The sequence below is a fragment of the Talpa occidentalis genome, unplaced genomic scaffold (assembly GCF_014898055.3).
Source record: "Talpa occidentalis isolate TD23 unplaced genomic scaffold, MPIMG_talOcc4v2.1 talOcc4.4, whole genome shotgun sequence".
NCBI classification, from domain to species: Eukaryota; Metazoa; Chordata; class Mammalia; order Eulipotyphla; family Talpidae; genus Talpa; species Talpa occidentalis.
In genome coordinates, this window is record NW_023604295.1 from 74,794,376 (window position 1) to 74,815,099 (window position 20,724).

Here is a 20,724-nt window from a genome sequence, read left to right on the forward strand (position 1 = left end):
CTAATTATAATACTAATTTTGTTTTGTTTTTAAAAAATATTTTATTTATTTTTGTGTAGAAGAACTGGGGTGTAGGCCAGAGTTGCAGGCGGTGAGAGGATTCACTAGAGACAGAGTGGGGACCAGAACAGGCAGATTTACTGAAATCCACTGCTGAGGGGAGCAGCTGGTGAGACAGGAGAGGTCTGCTGCTCCCTAGCTGGGGATCGAACCCAGGCCATAGTAGTGATAGTGCTGACACTTAATGCTTTGTCCACCAGGGAGGCCCCTCTGTTTATTTTGAAGGTCAGTAAATCAGTTGTTTGGGGGCCATCATTTGCTATCCCAGGAATATATTATCTTTTGAAGTTATAAGTCACAGAATAAAAAATCTCCATCAGCAACAGTAAGTTACTCATGCTACTCATTCTTTTCCCTCTAGCTATTAGTTACTTTCACACACTAGGGAAATGGAAGACTAAGTGCAGGTACTTCTGGGCACAGGAATGAGTGCGCTCACTATAAGGCAAAGCTAACTCATCCCAAACTACAATGATTCTTTTGGTATCCTAGCATACCGAATTAGTAGCATGACAACTCTTAGCTCCAAAGAATGGATATAAGTAAATGATATAAATAACATATGTCATTAGAAAGAGAGAAAGAAGTAGAATACCTAAGTAAATAAAATTAGCTATAATGGAACATACCTAGAAATTTTTAATAGCACATGATGACTTCTTAGATACTTAGAAGAATGTCAAAGAAATATTCAAAGAACAACCTTTCAACATGTCAAGTTTGAAATGCTATCTAGGTCAGATACACTTTGAAATGTTATATAGGTCAGATAGATGATCCATTAATAATTTTCTGTACAGATGATGCTAGTACAGACTAAAATGATGTCATAGCATAAATTGTTACTGTAGAAGATTAATATAAATATTTCTCTTTCTGCTTCTAGATGTATTAGTTTAAGTAACCACAAAATGAAAAAGGGTTCTGAATATAAAATCTGGTGTGTAATCAAGAGAGTTTTGATTGCGAAGGAGTCTGGGGTTCAGCACAAGTGCATGACCGATGTGAAGACAGTGAAAACATAAAAATTGATGAAGCTAACTAAAGGCCCTGCTACATTACACAAGGCAGGACCCTGAAAATGCACAGAGAAACTAAATTGAATGATTACTTTTCTCCCCAAACACAATCATGTTTATGTGATAAACAACAGAATTGTAATCAAAATAAACATCTGGATACTGGATTAGCTTTTTTTTTTTTTATTTAAAGGGATGCATTAGCAGAAACATGTATCATATATGGACACAAGGTTCAAGGAGAGAATTTAAAAATAAAGCCCTATTGAAAAAAAACCTCTTATTTTTTCAATTCCAATGAAGGTACCTGGTCAGTCCAGGTCTAATCATTGGTGAGACCACACTATTGGGAATAATTGAGTAGAGGGAGTAGTAGGAAGGTTAAGTATTTAGAAGCACTTAGAACACATCAGAAATCTACCAGTCTTCTAGTAAATCAAGTCTTTCCAGAAGCTCACATTATAAAAAAGTCAATTTTTTATTTTCCTTTAATTTGGGCAGTAAATTGATGTAAATAAATCAGGTAACCATTAAGTTAGTACTCGAAGTCATACACTCAAATAGGACCTAAAAAATAACAATAAGAGACAGTTTCTATTCTCAATGATCTGAGTCTAATGGAAGTTACAATTAAAAAGGAGGAAGCATTTAATATTCAGAATTAATCAGTATTAGTTAAAATTTATACACCTCATTACTATGACTGTTGAACAGTCAAAAACATTCTCAAATTATTGGAAACTTAATAAGCTTCTATAAATTGAGATTAGAGTATCTCTGATTCCAGTAAACCCTTACATTTTATAGTATGAATAAAACAATGATAGAAACAAGCAACTATGGTGAGTGAATGTAAAATTACAAGTTCCATTTAGTGAATATGACTAGAACTTTAAAGTAAAAGAAAAATAAAAATTGGACTTCAAAATTTTCAAATAAGAATAGGTAAATATTTGGGCTGATAACAATAAACTCTACATTTCCAAAGCCTAATTCGGTGATCAGGAAATTGTCCAACACATGTTTACTGAATTAAGAAGACATCCTAGATGATCAATCACAGGGGATGACTTTGTAAAAATTTTGTTTTATAAACATTTCCCCCAAGTTTTGGAGTTTAAAAGATAAGGCATTCTGTTTCAGACAAATACAAAAAGATGTCTGTAAGACATCCAAGTAGTGATGTTTTTCAGTTATAGAGATCCAAAACAGATGATATAGTTGCTGGGAGAATATCAGCTTCTGTGAAGTAATTGAACACATTAGAAAACATGCCTCAAGAATATGGTAGCAGTCCTGAAAGAAAACTCTCAAGAATGTCCAACTTTGGGGCCTGCCCTGGTGGCGCAGCGGTTGAGCGCTGGGCTGGGAGGCTGCCCGCAGCCTCTACAGCGCCCATTGGTTCCCGGGCTGCTGGTGAGAGTCCCACCAAAAAAAAAAAAAAAAAAAAAGAATGTCCAACTTTGTCCAGTAAGTCGAAGAAACAGAAACCATAGAGAAATCAGCGATTTGATTCACATGTGTGCTGCTGATATTCAAACCTATTCCTGCAAATTAAATTAACTTTCCCACTGATATCTATAATAAGCCTAAGTGTTTATAGGACACACATTTTTAATTAAGGCACAAAAAATTACATTTATTATATTACTCATTTAAAACTAACCTTGTCAGCTATAAGCTGGATCTAGTAATAAGAATAGTTAGTAAGTATTGTGTGCTTGCTGTATACTGGTTAATGTTCTACATACTTTGCAGGCATTAGTTATTTTAATCTTAAAAACAATTCCATTGATTGACATTGTTAAATTGCCACCTTTCAAATGAGAATATCTAGTCATGCAAATATATATTCCTACATATCTTGCTCACTGTCTCCAAAGTAAAGGGTAACTGAGAGACTGGAACCAGTAGATGTCTTATTGAAAGGCCTGGGTGTTCTTTGTATTCAATCTTAGTATTTATTACACAAGACTGAAACATAAACACGAATAATTTATCCAAATTTGACTACATAATCAGAAGCAGAGACTCTGTTACAGTCAGCTGCAAACATTATTCCTAAGAAACTAGAGAAGACTGAGAAACCTGTTCTTTCAGAGCTGTATTTCCACATGGAAGGGGAGCCTCTCATTACACCTGATTAACACGAATGACTGGGACACTTTATGGATGGTCTGAGGCACTTTAAATAATGCTAACCCACATATGGTGCAGCAGACCTCTCCTGTTTTGCCAGCTGCTCCCCTTAGTAGTATTTCAGTAGAGCTACCTGTTCTGTTCCCCATTTTGTCTCTGGTGACTCCTCTCACCTCCAGCCCCCAGCCCCCACTAACACCCTGCCACCACCTCTGGCCTCTACGACAGTTCTTCCATGCAAAAATAAATCAAAAATCTTTAAAAAAAATAAACATAAGATGTTGTTGTCATTATTTTGCCTAAAAAAAAAACTAACTTTGAAAATTACTTCCTACTTAAAATGTACTTCAGAGATGCGTTGAATATTTTTCTGGGAGAAAAAAAATGCAGGGAGGAAGGAGGAAAGGAAGAAAGAGGAAGCTTGTAGGACATGGGAAAGACTGGAAAGACATGGGAGGAAGGAAAAAGTTCCTGGTGGCGCAGCGGGTTGAGCGCAGCGCTGTGAAGCTGTCCGCAGCCTCTGCAGCGAGGCTTCCATCCAGGCCGGCCAGGGAGATGCCCACATGGTGCAGCGGACCTCGCCTGCCTCGCCCGCTGCTCCCCTCAGCAGCGCTTTTGGTCCGGTCCGTCTGCCTGTGCTGCTCCCCGCTCTGTCCATGGTGAATCCTGTCACCCTCCCGGGCCTCTGGCCTGTACCCCAGCTCTTGTATAAAAATAAATAAATCTTAAAAAAACAAAAAAAGAGCCCTTGCACAATCTGACTGCTAATGATAGAAAACTCAGATTTCAAAGTGTCAAATGTTGCAGTAATCTTTTATTTATTCACGTAATAAATATTAAAAACTCAACTTGGTCAAGCGCTGTGCTAGCTTTAGGGGTGACAATGGTGAACCAAAACATACATGAAAATTGGAGGCTTTCTTTGAAATAGCTATGTTCTCATGTCAAGAGGATATTAAGCCAAGTGTGTGATCAACACAAGGGACAAAATAGGAATTCAGAGAAAAGCACTGTGATATCACAGTGTAAGAATGGAAGGAGCAATAGTTTTTTTTGTTTTTTTTTTCAAGTTTGGTGACTCCTTTTAGAATTACAATTGAAAATTTCAGTTTTTAAAGACAGGAACAATTTTATCACTCCAAGCTTCAAATTAAATGAAGTGAATTGGAAATGATAAGTGTTAACTTAGTGAAACTCGTTTACACTGACTTTCAAGGTACTAAAAGGAAATTTTGATTTAATGGGAAACTAAGAAACAAAAAAAGAAAACTACTTATATAGCATGTTATGATTTCCATTGAGAATCAGAACTGTTCTCAAATGTATTTGGAAAACTGATAATTAGTATAATAAAATACAACCAAAAAATATTGGACTTAAGGCAAGCTTTTCAGCTTACAATTTTAATTGTGCATTCATATTTAATAAATTTTACTGTACTCTGAATTTTAATTAAGGGTCAACATTTTATTTTCCAATTACTCAGTTTAGATGTCATCTGTTATATCAAACAATGTATCTAAATAATTGACATATAACAAAGGCATTTTCCTTCCACTATTTTTCCCTTCCTTGCTTTTTTGCCTTATGCATATCACTAGGAAATCTCTAGCTTTCTAAAAGGTAGAGTCTTTGGAATTGTTCTTATTCGATCTTTGAAAGTGAAAACTAAAAGTCACATAAATAAGTAGCCACAATATTTTTTTTTCTCTAACTGCTAGGATAAAAGGAATACATTTTTTTTTTTAAATGAAGTTCTAATATTTTTCTTTTGTGGGCTATCCCTTATCCAACACACACTATACTGGACATATAACCTTTAAAACTCACACCACTATTCAAGAGATAATCTCCAGTGCAAAGATGTTGTTTCTGAGTTTTGGAAATTGAGTTTCCAAATGTCTTGTACTTAGGAGTTGGACACCCAGGACTCAGTCTCTAAAACATGCACTCTCTTCACTTCCTCTTACAAAATAAATGGCTTACACTAGTTGAATATTTTAAGTTACAATGATTGATATTCCATGTTAACAATAAGGAGTGACGTGTCATTCAACAACAAAGTGAGAAAAGTTGATTTGAGCACTTTAACAACTACATGTTCAGTTCTAAATAAAAAACAGCTGACTCTACAATGCAATTATTCTGAAATATGCCCAGAGAAAAGTGTCTACAGAGTATCAATAGATCAGCAACCAGGTATGCACATATGGAAAAGCAAAAGCTTTTGGTACACATATTACAGTCGAGGATTTTTTAAAAATAATTTTTAAAGAAGAGGTGTAGATTTTTCGTTTACCAGAGCTGAACTAACAGAAGCAGATATAGAAAATGACTTTATTAAATGGTGGGATTTATTATTTTTATTTTTCATCAGTTAAAAATAAAAAGTCTATTGTGCTAACCAAGAAGGTCGGTGCCTTACTTTCAGCAAAGCTAGAAAGGCTCACTTGATAATAAAATGCTAACCAATCCCGGATGGTCTCTCTCGAGGTCTGACTTCCTCACTTGAGAGACACCATTTTTTTCACTTGAATAATTTTGTATAAATAAACTCAGATTTTGCTAGCTAAGCACGTGGAAGTCATATAAAGCACACCTAATCACACAGTTTAAGCATTCAAAATGTAGCATATCGCAAAAACTGCAGTGCTGTTTCTGTCAAAACCTGTCACCTGATGCATAAAATTGTTGGCTTTATGAGTCATTTTTCAGTGAACTCTAATGGAAACATGGCTGATGGAGACTTTAATGAAAGATGCAGATTTTTTTTTCTTCTCTTCTCTGAATGAATCTCAACTCAAACTGTTCTGTGATTAAAATTAACACATTTTTTGGTAAATAGAGAAAATGCCCTTTTTAATCTACTTCAAAGACTTTACAGCACATATATTATCACCTCACTTCTCTAAAAATATATTCTCAACTCTAACTGCATATCTAAAAATGTAAAAATTCATTGACCTCAATATGTTTTTTTTTAAAAATCAGAGAAAATAAAAATTAAAAATATATACATTTTATTGCTTTCATCACTATTTTTTATCTAACCTCAATAATCATTTGCTTCTGTCACTAAGAGTGATTATTTCATGCTATGAACTTCAAGTTCCAAGTTTTTTTGGTAAAACTTAATTAATATTGAGTTGTGGAATAGAATTTTTAATAAATGTTAATTCCAAGAATAGCCAAGCTAATTGCAATTTTTATGATTATTATTACTTCTCACATTAAACTGACATAGTTGATTAAATATTCAGTATTCTTAGAACTATTCACCTTTCATTTGATGACCATAGAACTTACCTAAGAGAGCTATTTATAAACAATGTATAATATACATATATACACACATATATAATTTTGTACTTCAAATAATCAGTATAATCACAAAATAATTATAGATCAATGTTATTTCTTGAGATAATTTCTTTTCACACAGATTTGCAAATAAACATTTTTAGCATCTTATAAGTGATTTTGAGGAAAAAACTTAATGTTAGTCTCAAGTCCAGAACTCGGTGACATTCAGAGGCTTAAGTTTAGCAAATGATAAAGTTTATGTTGCACTCTCTCGAAAAAAAAATCCTACTTATTTCACTTCAGTTGATTGGAAATTTTTCCTTACTGTCCTCTGTGTGCCATTTTCACAAACATCACTAATATCTACACCACATATATCCAGAGATATATGCATTAATTAACCATTGATATATCATCATCTCAAAATGCCTTAAGTTAGAATAAAAGTCATCTTAATGATGTATAGCTTCTATTTCATTGGCTGACATGTAAGTCAGTGATTGGGGTTAGACTTTGCTGATTAGTTATGATCTTGTTTGGGGATGCTCATTCATGTACAAATGTCTAGGGACTTTCCTGTAGCTGAATGGCAGAAGGTGGCTTCATTTTTGTGTTTAGGTGGTTAACACTAGTGTGGACTCTGGGGCAGCTGTACGGTGAGATCCTTATTTGATCTCACAACCTCAATGGGTCCAAGATGGCTGCTTCACATGATGACATCAGTGTTTCAAAAAGCCAAATCGGGGGGTGAGCAACTCTTTACATCAGGTGTCAACACACCAATTCTATTGCATTCTATTGGTCAAAAGGAGTCAAAAAGCTGGCCCATGTTCAAGAAACAGAGAAATGTACTCCTCTACTTGACAGAAATGAAAGCCACATGGTAATGGGTATATTTGCAGGGATGGAAAGAATTATTTTACCCATCTTTGCAAAATACTCTACCACAGCTTTATAAAAGTCAATATGACCCTTCTTTTTATTTCATGTATAATAAGCAAGAGGTGATATTCAACAGAATATTTCTCACACATATGGACTTAAATAGCTTGAGAGAGTAGGCACTTTATCTCTTATGATGTCTCAAGGAAAGTAATGCAACAAAATTAAAACAAGACAACAGAAGCATCAAGGTATAACAAGTGTGGGTTTGCTGTTTATTGTATTGTGCACAAGAACTTCTCAATTTGTGAAATTTAATTTTGGAATCAGCTGATGAGATCTCAATTTTAATATAATGTAAAGAAAAATGCTTATTTGTTCACAGGAATCACAGGGATACAGGCTACAGTGTTCCCGCAGGAACTATATGAATAGTAACTGATAACTCGGTCCTGAGCAAGGAGTGATGCCAAGTTTTGTCTAAAAGGCATTGGTCTGCTTTACCACCTACTCGGCTCTCCAGAGACCTTCCCTGAGCACACTACATAGGTTTATTGGACAGAGTTGGACTGACTAATGTCCACAATGTTAAAGCTTTAGGTTTATGTATAAACTTTCATTTTTAACAGTTTGTTTTTATTTGATGTTCTCAGAATTTAACAGATGTTAACAATCTAATAAAAATACTGAAGAAAAACTCATTGTTAGTAATGGGCATAAAGAAAAGCCAAAAATGTTGAATGTTCCAACACATGGCAATCAGAATACCATGATTCTTAGTATAGCAAGCTTCATTAAAAATATTTATGGGGCTTTCTTCCTGTGTATACAAGAACAGATATTTATACACTATCTAGCTTTACTGTTAAGTAACATATTAGTCTTGACTGTTATGAAAACTTTCTAGGCAGTGTATCAATTTAAATCTCAATATACTTGTGAGAAAATTCCCTCAAATAGCCATGGGTTATGAGCAAGCTTTCTTTTATCAAGGTCTGATCACACTGTTCTTTGAGAAAACTTCTGGCTCTCCAGGAAATTAAATGGCATCTGATTGGCTTGTTCACACGTTCTCATTTCCCCAAACCATTTTGCTTCATTTACTGCATTCTGTCAGGACGAGAGTGATTTGGGGATTTAAAATGGATTCATTCTGCTCAAACAGATGTCAAAGATGAGGTACATTGGTTTTAACAACTATTTAGGGGCCATGAGAGGAATATCTTTTCTCATGTAAAAGCTTATTGTGAGCATCCAAAGGATTGTTTTCTATTTTTCTCCACAGTTATATTTCACTGAATTTAGTCAAATTTATTGAGCAATTGTTTTGAGTATCAGTGCAGGATACTGACATGCATTTTTAATTTAAAACACACTGTTAATGTATTGTAGAAATTATAATACATGGAAATAGTTTTGCTTTACTAGATAGCACATACTGAATTTGAACAGTGTAAGAAAAAAATTCAGTAGCTATTTTTACATCCATAAAGTGATTATAAAGGAAAAGCAAAGAACATATTCTTCATATCATACTTCAAAGGCTATGACAATATAATGAACAAATTTGGACACATGCTTACTTTTTGTTGTACTCTTGAGGTGGCGGCGGCTGAGGTACAATGAAAAATTAACACTCGCCCAGCAGTTAAATCAGACATGTCTAGAGCCTAGTGACAGAGTAGTTTGAATGTCATTTAGAATGATTATTAGTTTCAAATTACCTAATATATATTGTAAAATATTACCAATGAGGTGGAGAAGAGACTATTAAATGCTTATGTCATCATTTTCTTTGTATACGTGTGTGTGTGTGTCTTTGATGTCTACAATTTTGTCTTAGTAAGTGATTCTATGACAATTAAATGGTGCTGAAAAGTATTTAGTGACCTGAAGTATGATGCTATTAACATCAGCTACAGAGACAAAGAGAAAATCAATACAAATTTTGCTCACAATTAGCAAATAATTCGATGATTTCTTGCTGGTTCTCTAGAGAGGAGGTTTAAGGAATCCATGAATTCAAGGGAAGATACTCTGGATTTATTTCCACAGAAAAGCTTATCTCACAAAGCTGATGAATAAAGGCATACATTTAAAAGAGTCAATGCTTCGGGTAATTGGAGTTACAGACCCAATTACTCCATGTCATCTGCTGTAATTATGTCACCTATGCAGCATACTAGGCATAGTTTCAAGTATCCCTATGTTATATATTTATTTTTTTAAAGATTTATTTATTTATGCATACTGGGGTATAGGCCAGAGGTGTGGGGAGGCAGTGAGAGGATTTCCCAGAGACAAAATGGGGAGCAGAACAGGCAGATATACAAAAATACACTGCTGAGGGGAGCAGCGGGCGAGACAGGAGAGGTTGTTGCCTCATGTGGGTTGGTTTCCTGGCAGGGGATTGAACTCATGCTTCAGGGGCTGGTGATAGCCTGAAAGCTTGATAGTGCTATGCCTTTAACCCCTGTGTCACCAGGGAGGCCCCCTATGTTATATATTTCAAAGATTAGGAAGTCTTGTTATTTCAAAATGTATGAAAACAATACACCTTATATTGTTGTGAAGAGACCAGTTATTTTTTTATTCCAGACAATTAATAAAAAATGCAACTTTATTTATCTTCCTTTCCTTTTTTGTTAAAAGACTATCACGAAATGCTTGCTTCCAGAATTCCCAAGTCAAGTTTATGTCTGCATGTAAGCTATGCAATTATTTTACTGAGAGTTTTTGCGGACAAACTTCTAAAATCCCTAACCTTGTTTCGCAAAAAATTATTTGCTTTTTCAATAGTCACCTTAATGTAAGTTTTGTAAGAAGTCACTTTTAGGGAACATGTATGATAATTTTTATAAAGGTGAGCATACAAAGGAGTAAATATAATCATGGATGCATCTTTTGTGGACAGGGGATAATATATTCTTATTATACCAAATAAGCAGTGTTGGGGTTTATTTTAACTTACATATACAATTGACTTAGAGATATATAACATTAGTTGAATGTTATCTTTGTCCAACTGGTTGCTAGCAATCCTCAAACAGTCTTAATTTTAGTATTACATTTTTCTTGAATTTAAAATCAAGGATTACATTTTAAAAATATCTTACTACTATCAGCACAGAGTGGCTAATGGGAGACCAGTTGCCTGTCTTTCTGCTCTCATGTTAGTCATCTTCCTACGGCACTGCATTTCTTGAGACTCTGAAAAGACTGTTTCTAAGGAAGAAACAAAATATGTCTTGATGCAGCAGGAGATGTCACCAAACCGGTGTGGCACATCAATCACTTGCTGATTTTTATTTGCCAAAAAAGAGCAATATGCCACTTAAAGAATACCCAACCAGCTCAGGCTTTGAAACTGAAAAGCACTCACTGCAGACATATGTCCCATCCAGATTCAGTTGCAGCAATTAGCGAGGGTGCCTTCTGACACTGCAAACATAGGTGACAATTCTGCTGACAACTCCTAACTGGAGATACTAGCTAATCAGATAGGAAACCCATGCACTTCCTCTCTGCAGCATATACCTTAAATAACGGTCTTTCCTAATTCCCAAAGCACAACATGAACAGATGTGCTCTTTTCAGTAATTGCCACCCTTTTCCCTTATAGGATTTTAGATTTGATTCACCCAGAGACATCACTGTACGGGCAGCAATTGTTCTTTGTGGAAAAGTCAATGCTGCTAAATCAAGAAATCCCATGCCCATTTGGGTCTCTTTTTCCCTCTTTAAGACTTCTCAGGGTCGCAAAGTATTACTTTCAATTAACTGAATATAGTAAAGTATAATTTCCCTGACAAAGAACTGATTAATAAACTCTATAGGCAGAAACTGAACAGAGTTATTGAGGACGTTTACATGAAGACATAATTTAATATATACATAAATGTCCATTAAAATATGGAAGTTTTATATATACATACTTAATAAGTACATGATTATACACTCAAATCTAACAAATACCATAAAATGTTTATATTTTCTTAAAACCTCTCCTCTGCATTAATTTGGAGTATGGTCTTTCTAATAAAGTACATAAAGACCTGAACCTAACCAAATTTATACAAATCCATATGCAGGAAAGAGAAATAGTAATATTAAAATTCTATTAACAGTATTTTTAAATTTACTTTCTGTGAATTTTAGAAAGAAATGCTGAATACGTAGAAAAGAAGATCTAAAATCAAGGATGGGGGATAGACAATAAATTAGAAACAAATGCAGAAGTAATTAGAGAAAGAAAAGAAACAAGAATAATTAGTGATACCATCTGCTAAACTTGTAAAGTATGAGGACTGGGATGGAACATACATATTATTTTTAAGGCTGTGAAGTTGGTCATAGTGACACAGAAATCAAGAAAAAATGATGACTTTGTAAGAAAGAGGGAGTCTGCACAGGAAGACTCAGCTTTCCTGATCCCAATTTTAGTCCAAGTTGGCCATATTCCTGGATCTTGCCTGCTAGGTACCTAGTGACCATTTGAACGGTCAAGCGAAGAGAATTCTCCAAATAAGTCAAGGAATCTAAATTATTTTCCTTAATATCAGAAAAGATGAAGATGCTAAATTGCAAAACAATGTAAAAAAAGTTTTGGAAGAAAATAATGGCATTTTGGGTCTCCCTGGTGGTGCAAGGGTTAAGACGCAACCTATGAAGCCATCCAAAGCCACTGCAGCATGAGTTTGATCCTCAGACAGGGAGCTACCCACATGGTGCAGCAGACCTCTCCTGACTCGCCCACTGCTTCCCTCAGCAGTGGGGGTATTTCAGTCAATCTGCCTGTTCTGTTTTCCACTCTGTTTCTGGTGAATCCTCTCACCCCCCACACCTCTGACCTGTACCCCAGTTCTTGTATGAATAAATCTTTTTTTAAAAAAGAAAATTATGGCATTTCCCCCTCAAATTGTCCTATTATTTTTTAATTCATTTGTAGTAGAAAGGCCCCACCTAAAACAGAGATTTCAAAAGAACACACATCTGTTCTCCAGTATCATTGGAGATGGTGCTTCATGCAATTGACAATATCTTAAAGTTAAAGAATTCAGTGAAAGGCACTGCTTTATGTAAGCGTGAGACTTATGACATATATAATGTTGTCACCTTAAACCAAGATCTTATATAAGGAGGTCTTGGGAATCTAAGATTTCAAAGGAGGAAAAAAATATCTATTCCAAGACAAATTTAATTTTCTTCTAACTTTGCTTCATTTTTGAAAAGAAAAAAAAAGATAGCACTTATGCTATATATCTAACAGGACTGCTTTGAAGATTACTGAATATAATGTATGAGAAAAGGTTCTATACAAATGTTATTAGAAGCAAACCTATGATCTTTGGTTTTACATTTATTGGTCTTCCAAGTGTATCCAAGCAAACCTTAATATTCCATAAAAGAGTTAAATGTTCCAATGATATTAGATTTGAATTTCATTTTAAATTTGTTTTTAACTAACTTGATATGTCATAAAAATAATATGCACTGATGTATATTATATTCTAAATCTTACCACCTGAGAGCTATCAGATATGCTGCCAATTCAACTGACTTCATGCACAGCTTAGAGCAAACTCTTCTGGAGTATTGAAAGTGACGTTAAAGTACATATTACTACTAGTATTTGTATAGTACTGTGAAATTTGCAAAATTATTTCACACACTTTATATGAGATGTTTACACACATTGTATTACCATGGAACTTGGATCAGGAGGGTGTGATTTAGCTCAACACTATATATTTTTTTTAATTAAAGCTTGTTCACTTACAAAGAAAAAGGTGAAACTTGCTCACATAATAAACCCGAGAACAGGGCCTCCCTGGTGGTGCAAAGGGTTAAGATGCAACCTATGAAGCTATCAGCAGCCACTGCTGCACGAGTTCAATCCCCAGTCAGGGAGCTAACCACATGGCACAGCAGACCTCTCCTGACTGGCTAGCTGCTCCCCTCAGCAGTGTATTTCAGTCAGTCTGCCTGTTCTGTTCCTCATTCTGTCTCTGGTGAATACTCTCACCACCCTCAACACACACCCCTGGTCTATACCCGAGTTCTTGTCTGCGTAAATAAATAAATCTTAAAAAAAAAAAAAAAAACTGAAAATACCACATACATGGCCTCTAGTAGCGCTGGTTGGCAAGTAGGTTCATCTGGTATGTGGAGTTAGGACATTTCTCAGTGCTGGAGTTATCTGAATAACACACCACCAAAGATCTTATTTTTGCTTCTAATAACATTTGTATGGCTCTGAACAGTTTATAGAACCATTTCTAATGTTGGTATACTGTCATACCAACCTGAAATTGTACTGTGGGCTCTTGATATTCATCAGTTTAGGATGGTAATGATCAGACATTTATAATCATGTAATGTCACTCTACACTGTTAAATTATTTAATATGCTGGAGTTCTGTTTTTGAAAAGTTTCCATTGGTTGAAAAGAAAGTCTGAAAATTATAGTGTTATCTCTTACATAACAGGTTGGTCTTGTAGGAATACCATTCTGTAGTTTAGGACTGGAAATAGCTTCATGCAACAATTCATGAGAGCAAATTTTGTACTGTTCTCATATTTTAACAATGTTGAAATGATTTCTGTTTAAAAATCTCAAAGTTGAAATGCTTTAAATCTTTCCTTATCCCATAAGCAAAATGTTGATAAGAATTTGTAAAAACGGGGCCTCCCTAGTGGCGCAGTAGTTGAGCGCTGGGTTGTGAAGCTGCCCGCAGCCTCTGCAGCACTGGTTCAATCCCTGGCCAGTGGGCGAAGGTCCCACATGGCGCACAGACCTCCCCTGCCGCACCCGCTGCTCCCCTCAGCAGTGTACTTAGCCAGTCTGCCTGTTCTGCTCTCCGCTCTGGCTCTGGTGAATTCTCTCACCCTCCTGCACTTCTGACTGCACTCAGTGCTTGTATAAATAAATAAATAAATCTTTAAAAAAAAAGAATTTGTAAAAACCATCTTTCCAGATTTGCGTTTTCATTTATTTACTGAAAAGAAGTGTTTTTTTTATTCACTAAAATTGATTTTAAAAGTTAAGAAACAGGGGCCTCCCTGTTGGCGCAGGCGGTTGAGCACAGTGCTGTGAAGCTATTTTCAGACTCCGCAGTGCCAGTTCGATTCCCACCGTCCGCGGAGATACCCATATGGCACAGTAGACCTCTCCTGACTTGCCCGCTGCTCCCCTCAGCAGTGTATTTCAATCAGTCTGCCTGTTCTGCTCCCCACTCTGTCTCTGGTGAATCCTCTCACCCTCCTGCACATATGGCCTGTACCCCAGTTCTTGTATAAATAAAATAAATCTTTTTTTTTTAAAAACTTGAGAAACCAATAGCCTGTTTTTCACAAAAGGAAAAACAAAGTTCACCTTGAAAATTTGAACCAAAGGTTTATTTTGTACGCTGAGCAATCATTTTTCTTCAATTTTGCTTCATTTATACAGATGTTTTTTGCCATACTGATTTCTTATGTACTATAACTTATTTTAAAAGGAATTTTTTTCCTTTCAATTCAAACATAAAAATATGCATTTTCATAGTATCTCTTATTTTTTAATCCTTCCAAATTGCTTCTGAAGTAGTTTTAAAACAATTTTTTAAAAAACTGGTATTTTAAACACAGAAATTGTAATTCTATATTTACGATATGTAACTTTATGCTTTATGTATTCATAGGTATTCCTATAGCTCTTTTGAAAATATTACATGTCCTGCACAGCAGACTTCCAAATATGTTTCTTAGAATGTGCAAACTGAAGAGAAATGGAGAAAAAGCTGCTTTCTTTTCTTTTTGGCATCATTGTTTATTTATTTATTTTTTTTTAAAGATTTATTTATTTATTTATACAAGCACTGGGTACAGTCAGAAGTGCGGGAGGGTGAGAGAATTCACCACAGCCAGAGCCGGGAGCAGAGCAGGCAGAAGGACCGAAGTACACTGCTGAGGGGAGCAGCGGGCGGCAGAGGGGGTCTGCACGCCATGTGGGACCCTCCTCCGGTCGCCGGGGAGCAGCCGGGAATCGAACCAGCGCTGCAGAGGCTGCGGGCAGCTTCGTAACCCAGCGCTCAACCGCTGCGCCACCGGGGAGGCCCCATCATTGTTTATTTTTAAACAATATTTACTTCCCTCCATGCCCTCAGGTTTAGTCCCCATAGAATTTCCTTCACCAATGCACCTGTGCACCTTCACCTCAGTCCCCTGTGCTCCTCCCTCCCTCCCTCTGATCACTCTCCCTCCTCCTCCCCTGCAGGATGTCTCTGATTTATAATTGTCCGGTTTTGCTATGTTGTGTTTAGTACTGTTATTTTTTTTTTACACTGATGTCTTATTTGGTTCCCCTATATTCCTGCTACAAGTGAAACCATCCGATATTTTTCTTTTTCCTTCCGGTTTATTTCACTGAGCATTTTAGAACCACCTGAATAATGAAAGTTACATGGGGTCATGTCCCAAAATGCAAAGAGAGATGTGCATAAGGAGAGGACTGCAGGTACAATACCCTACTCCAGGGCCTCCCTGGTGGCACAAGGGGTTAAGTCTCAGCAATATGAAGCTGTTGGCAGCCATTGCAGCATGAGTTCAATCTCTGGCCACGGCGCTAATCCATATGGTGCAGCAGACCTCTTTTGTCTTGCCCGCTGCTCCCCTCAGCAGTGTATTTCAGTCAGTCTGCCTGTTCTGCTCCCCACTCTGTCTCTGGTGAGTCCTCTCACCCCCACACCTCTGGTCTGTACCCCAGCTCTTCTATGTATAAATAAGTAAATCTTAAAAAAAAAAATACTCTACCCACTACTCTAGTTCTCATTTGTATCCTCTTGCTTGAACAGTGACTTTGCAGACTTACTATGAACAATTGCTAGGAAGAATTCATTACACAGGTCTGGAAAATCAACAGACTGGAATAAGAAAAAGCAAAGGGAAAATGGGAAGACGAGGAAGTAAAGAAGGTGGACTTGGGGCTCTTCCTGGATCTGGGTACGCAAGGGGAGGGCCTCCCCTTCCCACTTGTTCCTCCAACTCAAAACTTCTTGGAGAGGAAGATTCCAGAACTGGATCAGATCACAGTGGTGGAACTGGAAAAGGGACCTACTAATCAATAGCAAAGACTGTACACTAGGTTTAGAATTTCCTTTTTTCAATGTGAGAATCAGTAGAGACATAAAATTAGGCTTGCACATAAGTCACAAGATTTGAAGAAATTTTGAGATAGTTCATCTAAGGAGAAAAATATAGTAAACTATCAAATGCTTATGCTAACATAAACAGAGAACTTACCCTTTTATTATTTATATTGCATCTAATAGAATCATAGGAAAAACTTCCATTTATCATATATAGTGGCTGAGATATTTAATTGGTATACTTTGTAACTACTAAAACCATATAAACAGTCCATTATAAAAAGAAACCTTTACTACTGTAAATGCAAATTGTTACATTTATTTGAAAAATAGTCAATAGATACTGATGGGGACTTAACAATTTATTTAGATCAAAAGACTACCAAGTCATCAATGAATTTTGCCATTCAACATAAAGAAAGATATAAAATGGTATATGAATGTAATTTCAGAGACAAAGTTCTGGATTCAATAAGCACATTAAAATCATCAATTTGATAAATTAGGCTTTTTATTGACCAAATTATTAAAAACTAAGCATATGTATAGATAATAAAGCAAAGGTATTAGTATCAGTCATTTTATTGAACTATCTTTCATTGTTCCTGTAAACACATAGTAGGCCAACAAAAATGGAAAATCTTCATTTAACTACATAATCTGTTTCTCAGATTGAAACTTTATATAGTAAAGCATTCTGTGATTTTAAGACAAATATTAAGCTAAAAATTCACTTCCATCTACATCTCTTTTTACTACATCATTTATTCAGGAAACATTCCCCAGCTGCCTACTGGATCAGTACCAAAGTGTGTTTAACTTCATTATAAGCTATTTGGAGCATATCTCATTATCACACTGCACACTTTAAATAACTTAGGATTTTGTCAATTACATCATAATTGAAATTGCGGGGAAATATCATGGTGTAGAGAACAAAGTATGATATACATGACAGTATCTAGGAAAGATCTAAAATATACTAGAATGTGAAATATTTAGTTAAAAATGTTTTTCTAGGAAAAACAAGAAGAGGAGGAAAGGAAAGAAAATGAGTGGAAAATAGGAGAGGGGAGAAAGGAAATGATGATGTTGAAGGAAATACACTTTTCATAATACCGTTGACATCTTGCTTTATTGGTCACTGTGCATTCTGAGTGTGCAAGCTGAAGTGCTGTCTTCTCTGGATTTGAATTAGCGCAAGGGATGCTTAATGCTTTAAAAAAGACATTCTCTCTGTGGAATGTCTCTTGTTCGAGTCTACCTTGAACACCATACGAATTTATTTCAGCATATGCCAGAGGACAGAGGAAGACTGAAAGCCACAGTCCACTTTTTCTACAGGAATCTGGATATCAAAATGACTCAATCATATGGTAGAGGCCACAGAGCTCTGCAGCTTGATAAATACAAACTCAATGTAATGGAAAAATCATCAGATTATTCCATTTTATGAATGATAAATTCCTCATATTCTAACATATTTCCTTGATCATTATGTTCAAATCCTGAGCAAAGCTGATAAAGTGCTGTTTCAATAAGAGATGAGTCCAAATTTCCAGAAATTTTAAGATGTTAATTGATTTTTAATGACTTACAAGATATCATTCATTTTTTTTTGCTACTAATTTAATGGCTAATGGTAAATAGAAGATTCTATTCTATTTAATTAACATTCAGAAAATTAGCTGCCAAAGTTGATGTAATTGTAAGAACTTAAAATATAATGTTCCTCGGTATTTCACATTATCATTCTCCCCAATTATAATGGTTATGTTTTTGTCTTTCTCATGAACTAGTGAGGTCACTTTTGTTCTGAATGACTTTGACTATATGGAGCACTAAAAATCTAGTATTTCTACGTGTAAAACTTCAGGAAGCTAATTCAGGAAGCTATTTCTACATGTAAAACTTCAAGAACCTATTTCAAATTTTTTTAAAAAGTCAATAGGATATATAATAACACATCCTCCATGAAAAAAAAATAGATCTCCTTTTATATGTACTTGTTAAAAGTGTAGTTTAGCACACAGGCCTGCAAACAATAGCCCCTGTGTCAAATTGGTCTTTGGCCAATTGTTTTAAGGTTAGTCTGGGGAGACTGGTATTTATGCCTTTTTTTTAAATGGCAACAATTTAAAAGGTTATTAAATTACATACAAGGTATATTTATATATATACACATATATACACACATATATGTATAGATGCATTATATGCACTAATGCAAACCAGATGTTTTGTATGTGTGTGTGTGCGTATATATATATACATACATATTTATTTGTGCAAGGGTTGATAGTACATAGGACACACTTCTTCATGGTAAAATAAGCTGCATGAACAAAGAGGGTTAATGTGCATTATGTTTTACTGCATAGCTACTGAACTTAGAGTAGACACCTATCTCCTTTGTATATAAGCTATCATAGATTTTTTTCCTAATTTCTTTTTTTTTAAGTGAAATAGACATTCAAATTGGTTTTTAAAATGAAGATAACAACTACACAAGGGAACTACAAACTGTATATACTTTTTCGGATACAACATTCTGATTATTTTATATTCTGAAATCCAGTATTTCAAGCACACAAGTATGTTTCTATGTTCCTTTTGTGCCATCTTCAAATGTCAGAAAGGACCATATAAGAATCTTAAAATCTCCTAAAACACACTAACTGGAATAATTCATAAAATATTTTTATTCCTAAAGTAGCAATGTTGACACAGTCTGGCACCTAGTTTTGCTCTTAAAATGTAACTGACACTAGGAAATAAAAAGTGTGGGGGGAAGTAAAATAAATATTTTTTTCCATATCTCTAATGTAGCAATTAGCTTTTTCTACTTCACTAGTATAGAGGTTAGAAGAAAGAGAATTCTTTGCATATGCATATTTTTTCATTATAGCATATTAAATTTTATTCCATGAAGGAAAGGTAGCAATCTAATGAGTGAATTCTTTATGATAATGCTAGAACATATTTCTTCCACTTCTTAACCTCTCATCAACCCAACATAATATATATGATTTTTTTTTTTGGTCAGAAATTTACAAAAATCTTAAGGTAGTACAAAACATGGATTGGAGAACCTAAGAAACATCTATATTGCAAATCACATTCAGTTTTCTAAGACCAATCATAGCTGTAGGATCAGCATTAACAGTGAATTTAATCTAAGTTCTAATACATGCCTTTGCTCAGCATAAAAAAAAATGAATAGAAAAGAAAAAGTAATCAATATTCAAAAGTTAATGGTGTCTAAAAAGCTAATCAAATTATGAATTACATAAATGGTTCTGTTTGGCAATCCGGTGGTAACAAAATATCATAAAAGACCCAAATGATGTATTGAACAACGTACCACTGTATGTTAGCATTAAATTCTGCTGTCAATTTGAAAAAGCATATGTCTATTCTAATAAAAATCTGAAGGAGAATAAAAAGTAAACAAGTGCTCTGGCTCCCAAAGGAGTCAATAGGTCCAACACTATGTTTCAAAATAAGGCCCAGAAGGAGGTATCAGTGAATCTCTCACTTGAAGACATTTGAATTACAAGTGTTTGATATAGAGAATGGAAATAGGCTTTTAACAGAAAAGACTTTACATGTTAAAATAAGCATAAGCCTGAGTTCAGATAATGTCTTTGTCTTGCAATTTCACTACAAAGTCATTTTTGATTAAAAAGTGAGTCAATTTCTTTACAGCAGCTCTATGACCTGGTATGGTATTTTAATCATAAAATATATCCATTGTTAATTTTTTTTGCATAGTGAACTTACTGAATTCCTTTATAAACACTCAGCAGGTGAACTTCACGATATGTTAATTTCACAGTCACCAATAAATAGATACTGTTTCATTCATGACCTTTACCTACCTGGTCTCATTCTTAACTGGCCTGTGCTGCTGATACACATCGATCTGTAGACAAAGCATTGTCAAATGGAATCAATATATCATTCCTTTGGTATTGAGACTGGCTTTTGCTTAGTTTACTTTCATTTTTTTTTTTAGTAGATCAATAGTGCTAAACTGATGCATTACAAATTGGGGGTACAATTAGTATCTGTCTTCAAGCTAGTTAACTTGGGAATACAGCTTGATAGGTAGAATTTGAATGGAATTTTTCTTTTTGCAACAATAAATCTATATTCAAAATTGCCTCTAAGAGAAGAATGTTTTAGAAAGA

General features: G+C 35.0%; 1 protein-coding gene across 8 annotated transcripts in view; it reads right to left on the reverse strand.

The window, feature by feature from the left end:
• ROBO2 (roundabout guidance receptor 2) overlaps positions 1-20,724 on the reverse strand; it is a 584,098-nt gene that overhangs the window by 190,508 nt on the left and 372,866 nt on the right. The gene's annotated exons all lie outside the window — the stretch shown is intronic.